This window comes from Rana temporaria, chromosome 9 (assembly GCF_905171775.1).
Source record: "Rana temporaria chromosome 9, aRanTem1.1, whole genome shotgun sequence".
Lineage (NCBI taxonomy): Eukaryota > Metazoa > Chordata > Amphibia > Anura > Ranidae > Rana > Rana temporaria.
This window is the reverse complement of record NC_053497.1, coordinates 102,154,178-102,168,260: the sequence shown is the minus strand read 5'-3', so window position 1 is coordinate 102,168,260 and position 14,083 is coordinate 102,154,178.

The window sequence follows — 14,083 nt, the reverse complement described above, 5'->3', positions numbered from 1 at the left end:
ATGTAAGTCAATGCGCATGTATTTCCTGTGTGAGCAATGTACTATTATTGTCTTCGTGATCTAGAGATTCTTCTAGAATAGAAGATTGTCCTCTACTATGTGCATTTTTTTTCTGTAACCATGTTTATAGCTGTTTACACATAGTGGCTGTTAGAGTAATGCTGGCCATGGATGGCATGTTCAACTGGCTTTTCCATTACAGAAACAAACTGATGACTGCAACTTGCCAACAACAATCGTGGCAATGCCCTGAAATTAAGTATTGTATGTGTCTTTCCTTGGTATGATAACTTTTGTGGCTTGGCAATATTTGGAGGGGAAAAAAAAAATCATATGCTGTACATCAGGGGTCATCAACCCCCGGGCCGCGGCCCACTGCTGGGCTGTGGCCTGTTTGCAGCCGGGCCTCGAAGGCTGCATTGTCTGACGTGCGGTGGTGGAGCGAGTAGAGAGATGAAATCTCTCACCGCCGCCTGCAACACCGCTGTTCCACCCTCACAGCATGGCAGAACACCGCTACACTGCTGGAGGTGAGGCAGGGGAGCAGAGAAATTAGATCATCTCTCACCGCCTGCCCCCCATTACCGTTCTTCTGCCCACACAGCGCAGCAGAACACTGCTACCCCGGGGCTGCTATAATGCTGAAGGTGAGGCGGGGGAGCAGAGAGATGAGATCATCTCTCACCGCCCACCCGCATCACTGCTTTTCCGCCCTCACAGCGCAATAGAACACCTTTACACTACTGGACGTGAGGCAGGGGATCAGAGAGAGAAGATCATGTTCTCCTTCACTACTCACTACTTTAGGCTTGTTTCTGGACTAATGCGCACGCCTGTGTTGCCACTACTGCAGAGGCAATCTTCATGTGGTGGCAGGTGACGATCCACATCTGGTGGAAGGTGACAATCCACATCTAGTGGCAGGCGGCGTGGCAAATTACAAGCTGCATCTGATGGCAGCAACATGACAAGCTGCATGTGATAACAGGCGACGTGGCAAATGACACGCTGCATCTGATGACAGGCAAAGTGGTAAGTGATAAACCGCATCTGGTGGTAGGCGACGTGGCAAGTGACAATCCGTATCTGGTGGCAAGTGACAATCCGCATTTGGTAGCAGGCAACGTGGCAAGGGATAAAACGCATCTGGTGGCAAGCGAAGTGGCAAGTGACAAGCTTCATCTAGTGGCAGGTGACGTGGCAAGTAACAATGCGCATCTGGTGGCAGGTGACATGGCAAGTGACAATGCGCATCTGGTGGCACATTCTGCATTATGGTTGAGTTGAACTATTTCATTCTATATTACAATGTAATAATAGAAATAATGCGCTTCAATCATCTTGACACCATATCAACCATGGTACCGTGATGATTGGAGCGCCAACACCAGCCATTGCCCCGATAAATTGCCAGCAAAAAGCCGCATACAGGCCTTGGCACAATTTTCTTCCACAACGACGGTCCCTGGTGCCAAAAAGGTTGGGGACCACTGCTGTACATCATTTTGTATACATATACATTTTCCTGTGGTTTATCCATTTAAAATGCTTTAAGTATAGAAAAACAATCGGTCACCCTGACAAAAATGTAGTAAGGTCCTAACTTCTTTTTAGTTGGCTGAAAACTCTCTGTTGCATGGAAATGCCAAACACCATTACCAGCTCTTACTGTAGGGACTACAGAACTCTTCCAATCCCTGACCACTCTGTTCCTCTCCACATGCATATGATGAATTATTTTTCAGAAATACAATGCAGCTGCCTTAATTCCCGGTTCACAAATGCGCAAATTAGATGCAGGTTTCCTTGCATCCAATTCGTAAGATATGCAAGTGTGCCCGGCTCACACATGTCTGGGGTGGCCGGGGTCAGCATTCCAAAAGGGTCCTGTGCATGTTTGGGTCCGGTTGGTATGCGAATTCAGGCAAAGATTTGGACCTGTTTGCACCTGAATTGGTGAACAGGGATGCACCAGACCCCATGCTGGGAACCGTAGTGGCACATATGCGAACCCAGCTTGACAAAAAAAAAAGCCTGCCCTTATACTATGTGTAGAGAAAGCTCTGTTGGAAGTTGTATTTCTGGGTGCTGTGCCTATCTTAATAAGAACTCCCCTCCCAACAGCTGCACTTGCAAGGATTTCACAGCCAGGTGATGAAGTCACAGGGAGTAATATAAACTGTTTCTTGCTACTGGAACAAGGTCAAATAAAAAAGAATCTGTATGTTGGGGTATACTCTGGAGGGGGAGATGGAGATTTGAGGGTAAAATTGGGTCATGCCCATACATATGCTTTAAGTTGTTTTTGAGATTGAAAATGGGTTGTAGTGGCCAGCATTACTTTTACTGCACATGTTCTAGACGGCTCTTCAGGAGGAAAGCATAAACAGGCAAATGTGCAGCCTCTTTCAATTAAAAAAGAAAATCTTACTTTTTTTTTTCTAGAAGATATGTTGTATGTTATTTATGATATGAAATTAAACTAATATGGTTACATGCTGTGTGTACTTTACATTGGCTAGTATAGAATGCACAGCCCACTGTTGTCTTTTGATAAAGAGTGAGTTAACACAGCTGGCATGCAGAAAAGCTCTGTGAAAGAGATTTTCAATTTCATGTGTAAGAGTTCCTGGCACTCAAGTGTCTTCTATCATTGCAGTGAGTCCATATAGCTCTGAGAGACAGAAAATGACCTTAATCATTTTAAGTCATGTAACATACGTCAATGGACTTAAATTGTGATCTCCATCTAAATCCAGGTCCTGAATCCTTATTTCCCAGATGACCTGCTGACATCTCTGCTGTCTTCATTCATTCTTCATTTTCTTGATTTGCTGCCCTCTTGGTACAGGAGTCCTATTCTCCATGCTTGCTGGTCTTGTCTTGCAAATCGCCTCAGGAAGGACAAATGAGCGCTGTCTGTGTGTGACTTGTCTATTCTTACCTTTGTTAATTATGTTTTTTTGTGTTTTTTTTTTTTTGCATAGTTCAAAACGCTTATGATTGAGGCTGGCTATAGAAAGGCTTAGTTTGAGAAGATTTGATGAATATTCACAGAATGTTCAGTGAGCACAAGTGACTTTGCAGCATTTACAAAATTGATCACACGTACATCAATGAACAACCGTTAAAACAAGATATGAGTCAAATTGTTTTCCAGCTTGTTGGAAAATCATTTTCTGTAGACGATTGATTGAGAAATGTTATCGGTACAAAGGATCATTTAGCATATAGGGTAATTACAATCTGAAAGATATATATTTTAATGTCTTATCTTTTTAATGTTCTAAAAATCCTATGATACAAAGTGATTGTCCTAAAAGTGCAGCGCTAAATAAAATGACCATGTGCAAAACACCATATATGACAGTGCAAAACCTTTGAAATAACCAGAAAATCCAATCAAAATATTTATTCAATCTAGAAATGTCCTTATGCAAAATATAATATATTTCTAAAGTGCAAAGTTCATAAATCGATCACTAAAGTGCTCCTGTGCAAACAGTTCATGCATGCCAGTCTCTCACACTGGATAGATCAATCCTGACGGCACAGTGCTCAGACATTCACCGTTGTGACACCTTCACCATAAATCAAATGGGAGCTTACCAGACCACCAGTGATCTTCCTTACTCATGAAGATAATTCAGCACTTATTGGGATCTCTGATCCTCAGATGGAAATCCGCCAGCCTGTTATAGTGACAAAATGATCCAGCTCACCAATCGCAAATGGGATGGATGGATGAATATACGTTTAAAATGGGTAAAAAAACAGGGAGACTCCTCATGTGCACTTGCATATAAAACAAAGATGCTGCTGCACATATTCTTTTTGAATTAATGACTAAAGGATAGCACTGGCTGTAGTGGAGAGATTTACAGCCAGCAACATCTTTGTTTTATATGTAAGTGCACTGATTTTAAAATAAAACGGTTGAGACCATACTACACCATGAGGCGTTTCCCTGTTTTTTACTCATTTTAACTCTGAGGATTCATCCATCCATCCCATCTGAGACGGTGAGCTGGATCACCATAAGGGGAACACAGTGAGGCTGGCGGGGGAATAGTTGCAGATTTCCATCCGAGGATGGTGTCACAGCGGTGAATGTCTGAGCACTGTGCTGTCAGGATTCATCTATCCAGTGTGAGACACTGGCATGCATGGACTGTTTTGCACAGGAGCATTTTAGTGATCAATTTATGAATACATTATTTTTTGCACTTTTGCATAAGGACATTTTTGGATTGAATAATATTTTGATTGGATTTTCTGTTCACTTCAAAGGTTTTGCACTGTCATATATGGTGGTTTACTTTTGTCAAAACACTAGTGCAATTTTTTTTTTTTATATATATATAGTACTTGTTTATATAAAATGAATGCAAAAGGGGCTCGAGTCATTAGTTTAGTTATGATTATTTTAATAAAGAATCTTCTTAGTATTTTCAAAAAATCTGTCCCAAAAACATCCAGTTCATGGGCAGCTTTTAGTGGCAAAACTAAAACGTGCTCTAAAAACCTTTTTTATTAAATTTTTAAATCACACCGTAGCTCTTGCGTTATACCCTTTATAGACCAGAGCAAGGTTTACATTTTTCTTGGGGCCTATTGATTTGACAAGAGCTATGCGATTGCTTAAGACAGGGGTGTCTAACCTTTTGAAGAGCGAGGGCCACTTAAGCAACTTGGTAACCAGTCGCGGGCCACAATGAGCGGAGCAGGCGGATGACAGGTCACAGCTACTCTATAGGCCCTCCAATCCGATCCGCCCAGAAGGAAGGGGATGAATTCCTTTTTTTTTTATTATTAGAGGATAGAATTGGAGGTAGGCGGGCGTAAAAGGACAACAGTCTGTTTCCATCTGCTGCTCTGTAGAGATGAATTGAGAGTCCGATTAGGTAGGGCCGATCGTGTAAAAAGTGCCTAAAACTGCTTTTACAATAATGTGCTGCAGTTTACCCACACCGCGGATGCAGCGTAGTGCACCTGTGTCTATCCTGCAGGTAAGCTGAACTTTGCCATAGACTCTGCCCTTTAGCAAAATCCGGGGCTGTACAGGAAGCATCGGCTTATGGGGCTCTACTCCGCCGCCGTTTTCTCTTTCTCTACCACCAGCTTCATTCACAACACTGATGCTGTGGTATGACGGGTCGACAACCTGTGATCTGGGCTTGCCAACCCACCATTCCAGAGAGGGAGGTCGCCAGCCACATCAGAAGGCTCTGCGGGCCACTGGTTGGCCACCACTGGCTTAAGATAATGAAGTAATGCATATGCCCCCCCTTTTTTTTTTTTCTCGTACCAGCAGTTTTTTTTTAACTAAATTAACTTGAATATTGTAACTATTGTGCATTCTATAGATGAAAGGGCATGGTAAGATTTGTTTTCTTTAATTTGGCTAATGTTGGTTCAAGTTCAAAGTAGAACTATAGGCAAAACTTATTTTCTCTTTCGTTCATGGACGGACACAGCCTTAATCTTAACATAGTGGAAATAGCCTTCCTTTAGGAGTGACTAGGCAGAAAGTGTTAACAACTTCAAAGCTGAACAGCCCCGCCCAGGGGGCGGTCCTACTGACTATATTCCTTCCGCCTGCACCAAGCAGTTCAGTTTTTTTCTGTCTAGTTAAGGAGAAGACATGGCTCCCTTCAGGCCCATAGGCTTGGAGGCTTTTAGTTCAAATTTATTTTTGGATTTTTTATTTAAGTTTGTAATCGTTCCTGTGATCTGCTATCAACTGCCGACTGGGTGACAGGCTGGATCCCAGATCCTTGTAGTCCCCCCCCCCCCCTCCAGTTTTGGCCATCAAGCGTGTGCCGACCATAGCTACGCACTGGGTCATCCATAACAGGCCCGTCGCTCTACGGGTGGCCGGTGAGCTATACGCTCCAGGGCTTGCATAAGGACCGGTCTGCAGGGCCGAGTTGCAGTAGCCTGGCCGACAGTCACCTCCGTTACCATGCGGTAGATGCACTTTCCAGGATGCTTCCAGCATAAACCCACAGGAAGGGTAAGTAGTTACTACCTTGCTTCAGCAAGAAGACAGAGCTGGGCATCCCTGGAGAGGAGAGTAAAGGGCTCTATATTCCCTTCTCCCCTCCCCTCCTCCCTAGGCTCCTTGAGCTAGCTGCTGGGGCGGGAGTTCACCTGGGGGGAACCAACTACCTTCACTAAAATAGTGTATAAGTGTCAGAAGAGATTGCTTACTTGTGTCCTGCTCCATGCTGTCGGCGGCCATGCTTGGTGTGTCCATGCTGCATTTCTTTACTTGCGCAATGTGTAGAGCTGCTAAGAGATTCTGCTTACTGTGTGTCCTGCTCCATGCTGTCGGCGATTATTTTTCATGTGATCCATGCTGGATTGTTTGTATACACTGGTGGCCCTTTTCTTGTAGCCACACTGTATTTGGCCTCTGACGTTCGGCGGCCATACTTTTGGTGTCTGCAGGTTTACTTTCTACACTGGCGGCCATTTTCTTGTAGCCGCACTGTAATGGTTACTTCCTGGAGTTACATTGCAATTTTGCCTCTAGTGGCCACCTCAGCGGCTATTTTGCCTAGGATTCTGGAGATGTTACACAAGTCGGGGCCTCTAGCTCCCGTTCGGCGGCCATTTTTTGTAGCCTGATCCTATCTATATAAATAACACTGGCAGCCATGCTTTTAGGGCCTCAGCGCTGTTGGCCTCTAGCGCCTGAGTGGCGGCCATCTTCAGATTTAAATCAGGAGCCAGACAGAGACACGCTGCTGACTAGCAAACAAGAGCTGATTAAAGCTGCAGCCTTTTTAAATAGCAGCCATTACAGCAGACCGACCGACAGACCCTAGATGTGTTAGTATTCAGCAGACAAGAAGCAGCTCAGCTAAGAACGGCACCCTTTTACTGGTTCCTGGGTGGTGAGTCCTCTGGGGGGGAACCCCTCATCTCTGCTGCAGCTAGGAGGGTGGGTTAATGTACCTTGTTTGGAAGTCCCTGTGTCAGGCGTGTGGGCAGCATGGCGTCAGAAACAGACGTTTTTTTCCCCTGAGATTCCTGAGCTGGCAATTGATGCCCCTGCACCAGATGTATCGGTGGACGCTATGTCGGCAATCTAGATGCCTTTGTTGCCAAGGTGGAAGCAGCGCGTGGGAGAACGAGGGCTAGGAAGCACCCCTGCCATCTGCTGGGGACAACTCAGATGCGGAGCCGGGTCCAGGGTTCATGACCCTGACTCTGGGGTTTCTGACAATGCGGACCAAGATCGCACAGACAGTGAGGACGACCTCGGACCCAGGTCAGCACGCGATAGGGCTCTAGTAAGTGACCTTATCCCCGCAGTGCGAGATACTCAAAAAATAGAGGGGTCTGCAGAAGCGCTGGTCCCTTTTGGGTTCCGTAAGGCAACCCGCACTGTTAAAGTGTCTCCTTGTGTGTCTTATATTAGAAAAACTTTTATACAAGGAGTGGGATAAACCACAGGTTTTTTCAGTCCCTAAAAATTTTAGCGGTGCGTTACCCTCTTGAAGCGTTTCTTGAAAAGATGGACCTCACCACGGCGGTGGCATATGTCCACCATCAAGGAGGAACAAGAAGCTTGGCTGCAGCGTCAGAAGTCGCTCACATCCTAAGGTGGGCAGAAAGGAGCATACCGGCCCTGTCGGCCATATACATTCCGGGTGTGGAAAACTGGCAGGCGGACTACCTAAGTCGCCAGAGGCTGGACCAAGAAGAATGGTCTCTGCCCCTGGAGGTGTTTCAGCTCCTTTGCCCAAGATGGGGCACGCCAGACATAGATCTCCTGGCATCTTGACTCAATCGGAAGGTATTGAGGTTTGTAGCCAGTGGTGGGCGGACGCAACAGATGTGTTAGCGGCGCTGTGGAGTCAGTACCGGCTAATCTATGCCTTCCCTCCTCTAAAGCTCCTGCCTCTTCTGCTTCGCAGAGGGGATTCCTATGATCCTAATTGCTCTGGATTGGCCTCTGCGTCCTTGGTACGCCGATCTAGTGCGGCTAGTAGCAGACGTCCCTTGACATCTACCGCTGAGAGAACCTGCCTTCACAAGGTCCCATACTGCATCCTGCTTTACAGTTGCTGGCTTTAACGGTATGGCTATTGAAAGCCAGGTACTAAGAGACTGGGGCCTATCGGATTTTGTGATTCCTACCATGAGAAAGGCTAGGAAGTTATCCTCTAGGAGGATTTATTATCGCACTTGGAGAGCTTACTTGGCCCTTTGCGAGGAAATTAAGTGGAATCCACGGACTTATATCGTGTCCAGAGTCCTGCTGTTCTTACAGTGCGGGGTGGACCAAAAAGCTTGCTTTAAGCACGATTAAGGGGCAGATATCTGCCCTGGCTGTTTTCTTTCAGCGACACCTGGCGACTCACTCTCTAGTGAGAACATTTGTACAGGGGGTTCGGCATATGGCCCCTCCGGTCCGTCCTTCACTACCTCTGTGGGGATTTGAATAGCAGATGCACCTTGGCGTCTACCGCTACGAGAGGACCTGCCGTCGCAAGGTCCCATAGGTCATCCTGCTTTACAGTCAATGGCTTTAACGGCATGACCTCTAGGTGCCTCAGAAACCACTGTTTGAGAACATCAGTGGTCCTTTTGGTGGCTGTTATGTTATGTTAGTTAAGAGGTTCTGAGCTGGCAGCCTTGTCATGAAAGGCTCCCTATTTGATCTTCCACAAGGATAAGGTGGTGCTGCGTCCGCAGTCTTCTTTTCTTTCTAAGGTCATTTCGACCTTCCATCTCAAGGAAGACATTGTACTGCCATCCTTGTGTCCTCATCTGTCGAATACTAAGGAGACGACGTGGCATTCCTTGGACGTTGTCCGAGCTCCGAGAGTATACTTGCCTGTTACTGCTCCGTTCCGGAGTTCAGACTCACTGTTTGTTTCGGTGACTGGTCCCAAGAAGGGCCCAGCGGTCTCATCGGACGATATTTCGAGGTGGATCCGACAGATCCTGCTTAGGCTTGCGCCATAAGGGGTTGGCCGCCTCCCTGTTACGATGCATTCGACCAGGGCAATGGTGCCTCTTGGGCTTTCTGACATCAAGCGTCTGTTTCCCAGGTGTGTAAGGCGGCGACCTGGTCGTCCGGTCACACTTTCACTAAACTTTACAAGTTGTGAGTGCATCTTCGGATGCTTCTTCTGCCGCAAAGTTTTGCAGGCGGCTGTTTAGTTACAACTCCTCAGTTGATGAGCTCTGTTTTGTTTTGGGGTGAAGTTTAATTTTCTGCCGTTCCCACCCCTCATTTTGACACTGCTTTGGGACGTCCCACTATGTCAAGATTAAGGCTGTGTCCGTCTATGAACAAAAGAGAAAATGGTATTTTATACTCACCGTAAAAGCCTTTTCTCTGAGTTCATGGACGGACACAGCACCCACCCCTCTTTTTTTAAAGTTTGTACTGCTTGCTACGTACTGAACTGCGTGGTGCAGCCTGAGGGGATATAGTCAGTAGGACCGTCCCCTGGGCGGGGGCTGTTCAGCTTTGAAGTTGTTAAAATTTTCTGACTAGTCACTCCTAAAGGAAGGCTATTTCCACTATGTCAAGATTAAGGCTGTGTCCGTCCATGAACTCATTTTGGATAGAAAAAGGGAGGGTTATAATCCCTGTCAGATTTTATTATTATTTTTTCACCACCTGTGTCCCATTTTTTGTAGATTTCCCTTCACTTCCTGTTCTATAATCAAATAGGAAGTGAGAGGAAATCCCTGCAAATAAAATTCCTTGGGGAACCCCCAGGTCGCCATGTTTCTACATTGGAAGATTTTCCTTTAATTCCTTTTCTGGGAACACAAAATTTGGTATTTTATTTACTTTCACTTTCAATGATAATGGTAAACAGTAACAGAGAAGGCGAATCTCCTTAATGGGGGGCACAGATAGATGTTCTAATTTCTAAAAAAAAAAAAAGTTTTGCCTTTTAGTTCTACTTTAAGGCCCATCTCCAGGAAAAAAAATATTGAAATTGTGCATCAGTTACCTTAACTCCTCAGTCTTGATTCCAAACACTTCTTCCTAAACCACCTTGCAGTGTAATGAATTAAAGCTGATTCCTACCCTGGAGATCAGGAATTTTCCCTGTACATTATCTTCTTTGCACTGGTCCCTCAGTCCACCCCGCCTCTGGAAGCCTATGAGAAATGACCATGCCCCTGGAATTGTTGCCTCTATCAATAGTAAATTGGCACAGCAATCAGGCAGGAGTGTGGACACCCGAAGAAGAACCACAGAAAGCAAACCGAAGAAGAGAGAAGGAACATTATATGACCATGGCTTCAAGTAAGATGTGCATTTGGATGGCATATTTTTTTTCTTTTTTACCAGCTCTAAAATTACTGTAGATAAAAAAAAAAATGCAAATTTTCTTCTACAAATTAAAAAAAGGTTTAAATAATAATTGGTAAAACAAAGAAAAAAAAAAAGGAATGACCCAAGTTAACTAAGTGTTAAATTGGGGGGGAAAAAATATGAAACTTTCCATTTCGTTCTTTTTTTTTTTTATTTTTTTTTTGTACTTGTAAGGATACTTTAACTTAGGGTAACTCAACTATGGTTCCTCCAGAGGTTGCTAAGGTTTCCTTGAGCAATGGGAAACTTCTTCCTCTCATAAGTTCCCACTGACACTATTGATCCTTTTAGCTTTCTGTAAGGGGGGAGTTATTCCCAATGACTACAAGTGTAGGAGCATTATTCCCAGTGACCATCTCAATAATGTAGCAAGAGTTGTAGTTTATAGTCCTTTTTAGTAGGGGTTTCTTGAGTTTTTGAAAAGGTTGAGCAAGGCTGATTTAACTGATGTCATATAAAGATCACCCTATTGATCTGCTCAAGAATTGAAACCGTAAATACAATGGAACAATTCTTTATCATATTCCTAAAATACGTATAAAGATATGATTTGTAAATTTAATTTTACAGGAAGGGCTTCAGTGAAGGGAGCATGGAAGCTGCTATGGGAGAACTTTGCTGCGCCCAAAAAAGGTGAGCAGTGGACAGAAAGTCTAGTAGTCTCTAGTTTTGTCTGTGGTGTCCCTACAGCAGATTTATTTCGCCATTCCTGGGTGTGTATTTGTGTACAGGCAGCCATTATGGTAGAGGTATGGCTGTTATTCCTCATATCAGAGCTGCTCCCTGATGACTGCTGCTCTGATGAATGGTGGGGTTAATAACCGAGAGGTAACAGGAGTCATTCAGATAGGACAGACCCACAATATGTATAAAGCAGAAACGGGGAGATTATTGCACTGCAGATATACAGTAGATTTCTTTCCAGCAAGATAAACAGTAGAGCAGCGTAGTAACATCACAAAATCTCACTTCAAATCTTGTGAGACTAGCAGAAGTACAGTGCTTTAGATCTGAAATGCAGATGTACAGCCAAGAGGCTTATGGGACAGGAGCTGCACTGCTGATTTTCAGGAGGAATTCAAAACAAAGGGTAAATGTGTTCAGGGTATTTCTTATACTCAATGTTTCTAAGATCGCAAATCTTTCATTTTCAGTTTGGTCCACTTAAGGATTTTTAATGTAGGAGATGTGGTTCAAATACTTCCACAAACTTTCTAGATTTCTGTATCACATGTTCAGCTTTTCTCTTCCCTGCCATTAATACTAGTAATTACTGACTGTCAAAACAACAGTCAGGAATTGGTATCTATCATAAAATGCTCCTGTGTAAACTTACATTTGTAGATAGTCTGTCAATGATGGTGTCATTAAGTAATATAACCTGTGATCTGCACTTGACATCAGGTAAACCTTACAAGTTAAATGTATAATTTTTTAAAATAAAATATCTTCCTATTTAGCCATGTTATAAACCCTTAGGTATTCTTAAAGTGTTTGTTAACCTAAAAAATAAAATGGATCCTGTTCCCTTAAAGCTTGATATACAGCACAGTGCTTATGCTGTGTAACTTGGCCCCCCATATCACCTAAAAATACCTGGCTGATCCTGCCTGGCTATGCCCTCCCCTCTGTAAACTGACCATGATATATCATGAGCCCTGACACCATGGTCAGTTTACCTGCCTCCGTGATCCAGAGCATTGTTCTCTGCTTTCCTGTGTCCTCCTCCCCCTCCCTGTCTGTAAGCTCTGTCCATTCCACGATCTTACCTTCATTGTGCAATCAAATCTTTACTATGATCATGCTATCCCCTCTGTTATTTAACGCTATGTGTCACACATCCCCCAATATCAATGGACAAATTGTAATCATGTATGACATCCATAAGCAGTAACTGGGGTAATGACTGTGCAGATCCATGCCAATGTATAATGTTTATGATTCAGCAGAAAGGCTCTTCATCATTTTTTAAATTTGAATTAATGAATTATGAGAGCAGTGTACATTCCCCCATGTTTTAACTTTGTACTCCATTATTATATACAGTGCTCAGGATAAATGAGTACACCCCAACAGATTTGTCAGAAAACTTTCACTTTTCTTTCAGAATCAACATTTTCTATGGGAAACTACTATACAATGGCCCATATTCTCTCTAAAAATCCGCGGGCTGCGCTTAAGGCACTTACACTCCGCTGTCCCAACTTACAGGAGCAAGTGTTGTATTCCCCAAACACTTGCTCCGTAAGTTGGGACGGCGGAGTTTAAATGCCCCGGCGTAGCCTGGCGGATCTCCAAGGGGCGGCTTGTATTCAAATTAAGCGCGCCCCCGATTCTAATGAACTGCGCATGCGCCGGGCTTCAAAAAGCCCAGTGCGCATGCTCCAGTTCTCGGCGGAAAACGTCAATGACGCCGACGTGTGCGTCATTGACGTATAGTCGTATTCAAGAACGACTTACGGAAACGACGTACCCGACGAAAAAACACGACGCGGACCCGACGCCATCCGTAACATGGCCTACGTGGGACTTGCGGAAACTTACTCCTCATATAGCAGGAGTAAGTTTCCGCTTACGCAAACGACGTTAGCGATGGTTACGCGACGCAAACTCATTCGGGAATCGGCGTAGAAGGATCATTTGCATACGCAAATGAGTCCTTCACGTAAATGCCATCTAGCGGCGGCCGGCGTCATTACATTTAAGATCCGCCAGTGTAAGTGACTTACAGATGGCGGATCTTAAGTGTATCTATGCGAAAATGATTCTAAGAATCAGTCGCATAGATACACGGGCCAAAAAAGGGAGATACGATGGAGTATCCTGAGATACTCCATCGTAACTTCTATGAGAATATGGCCCAATATGCCCACAAATGCAGACCATTGATTGCAACCAGGAATTGTTAATTTGCACACACACAAAATACATTTTCCTAACAAATGCATTCCAGACCATGTTGCAAAAATGAATACTCCCCAAAGTATTTTAGACAAAATCCTACTTAACAAAAAATTCAACTTCAAGTGAGTCTATTAAACAGGTGTCCAGCAGACAGTTGATTATAAAAGGGCGTTATTTGACAAAGAAAAACCCCTTCCCATTTCATGCTGTCAGCAATGGCATCACATAGAAGAAAAATGTCACAAGGCCTGAGAAAGAAAATAATTTCTTTACACAAGAAAGGTGAAAGCTACAAGAAGATCAAAGCTTTATTTGTCAGTCAGAAGACCATAGCAAATGTGATACAGAAATTTAACAAAGATGGAACTGCATCCATCACACAGAGACATCTAGGCCATCCACAGAAGTTAACACCTCGACAGGAGTGTCTTGAAGGGCTGAGGAAAAATACAAAAAGGAAAACCTTTGGCCGGACTGTAAAGGCAACATAGGATGCATTGTTTCCATAAAGAACATCCTTTTATTAGTTGTGACAAACGGCCCCTGTCAGGATTCCTCCTTATTTATTCATGCAAAAAAAAAAAGTTTGCTGTAACTGATTATAAAGTGTGAGCTGGAGTTTGGCTTCAATTTGTTAGTGGTTCTAAATCTGCTAATATATCTAACACTATCCTCTTCCCAGACTTGCAATACTGCTGTCTGCTGTGCCTCCTATTCTCATTCCTCCAGAGTTGTGTATCTCTAATACAGGACAAATCGCCAGGTGAAAACCGAGGGGGGGGGGGGGAGCCTAAAGAAAATAAAATGGATGCAGCCACCATA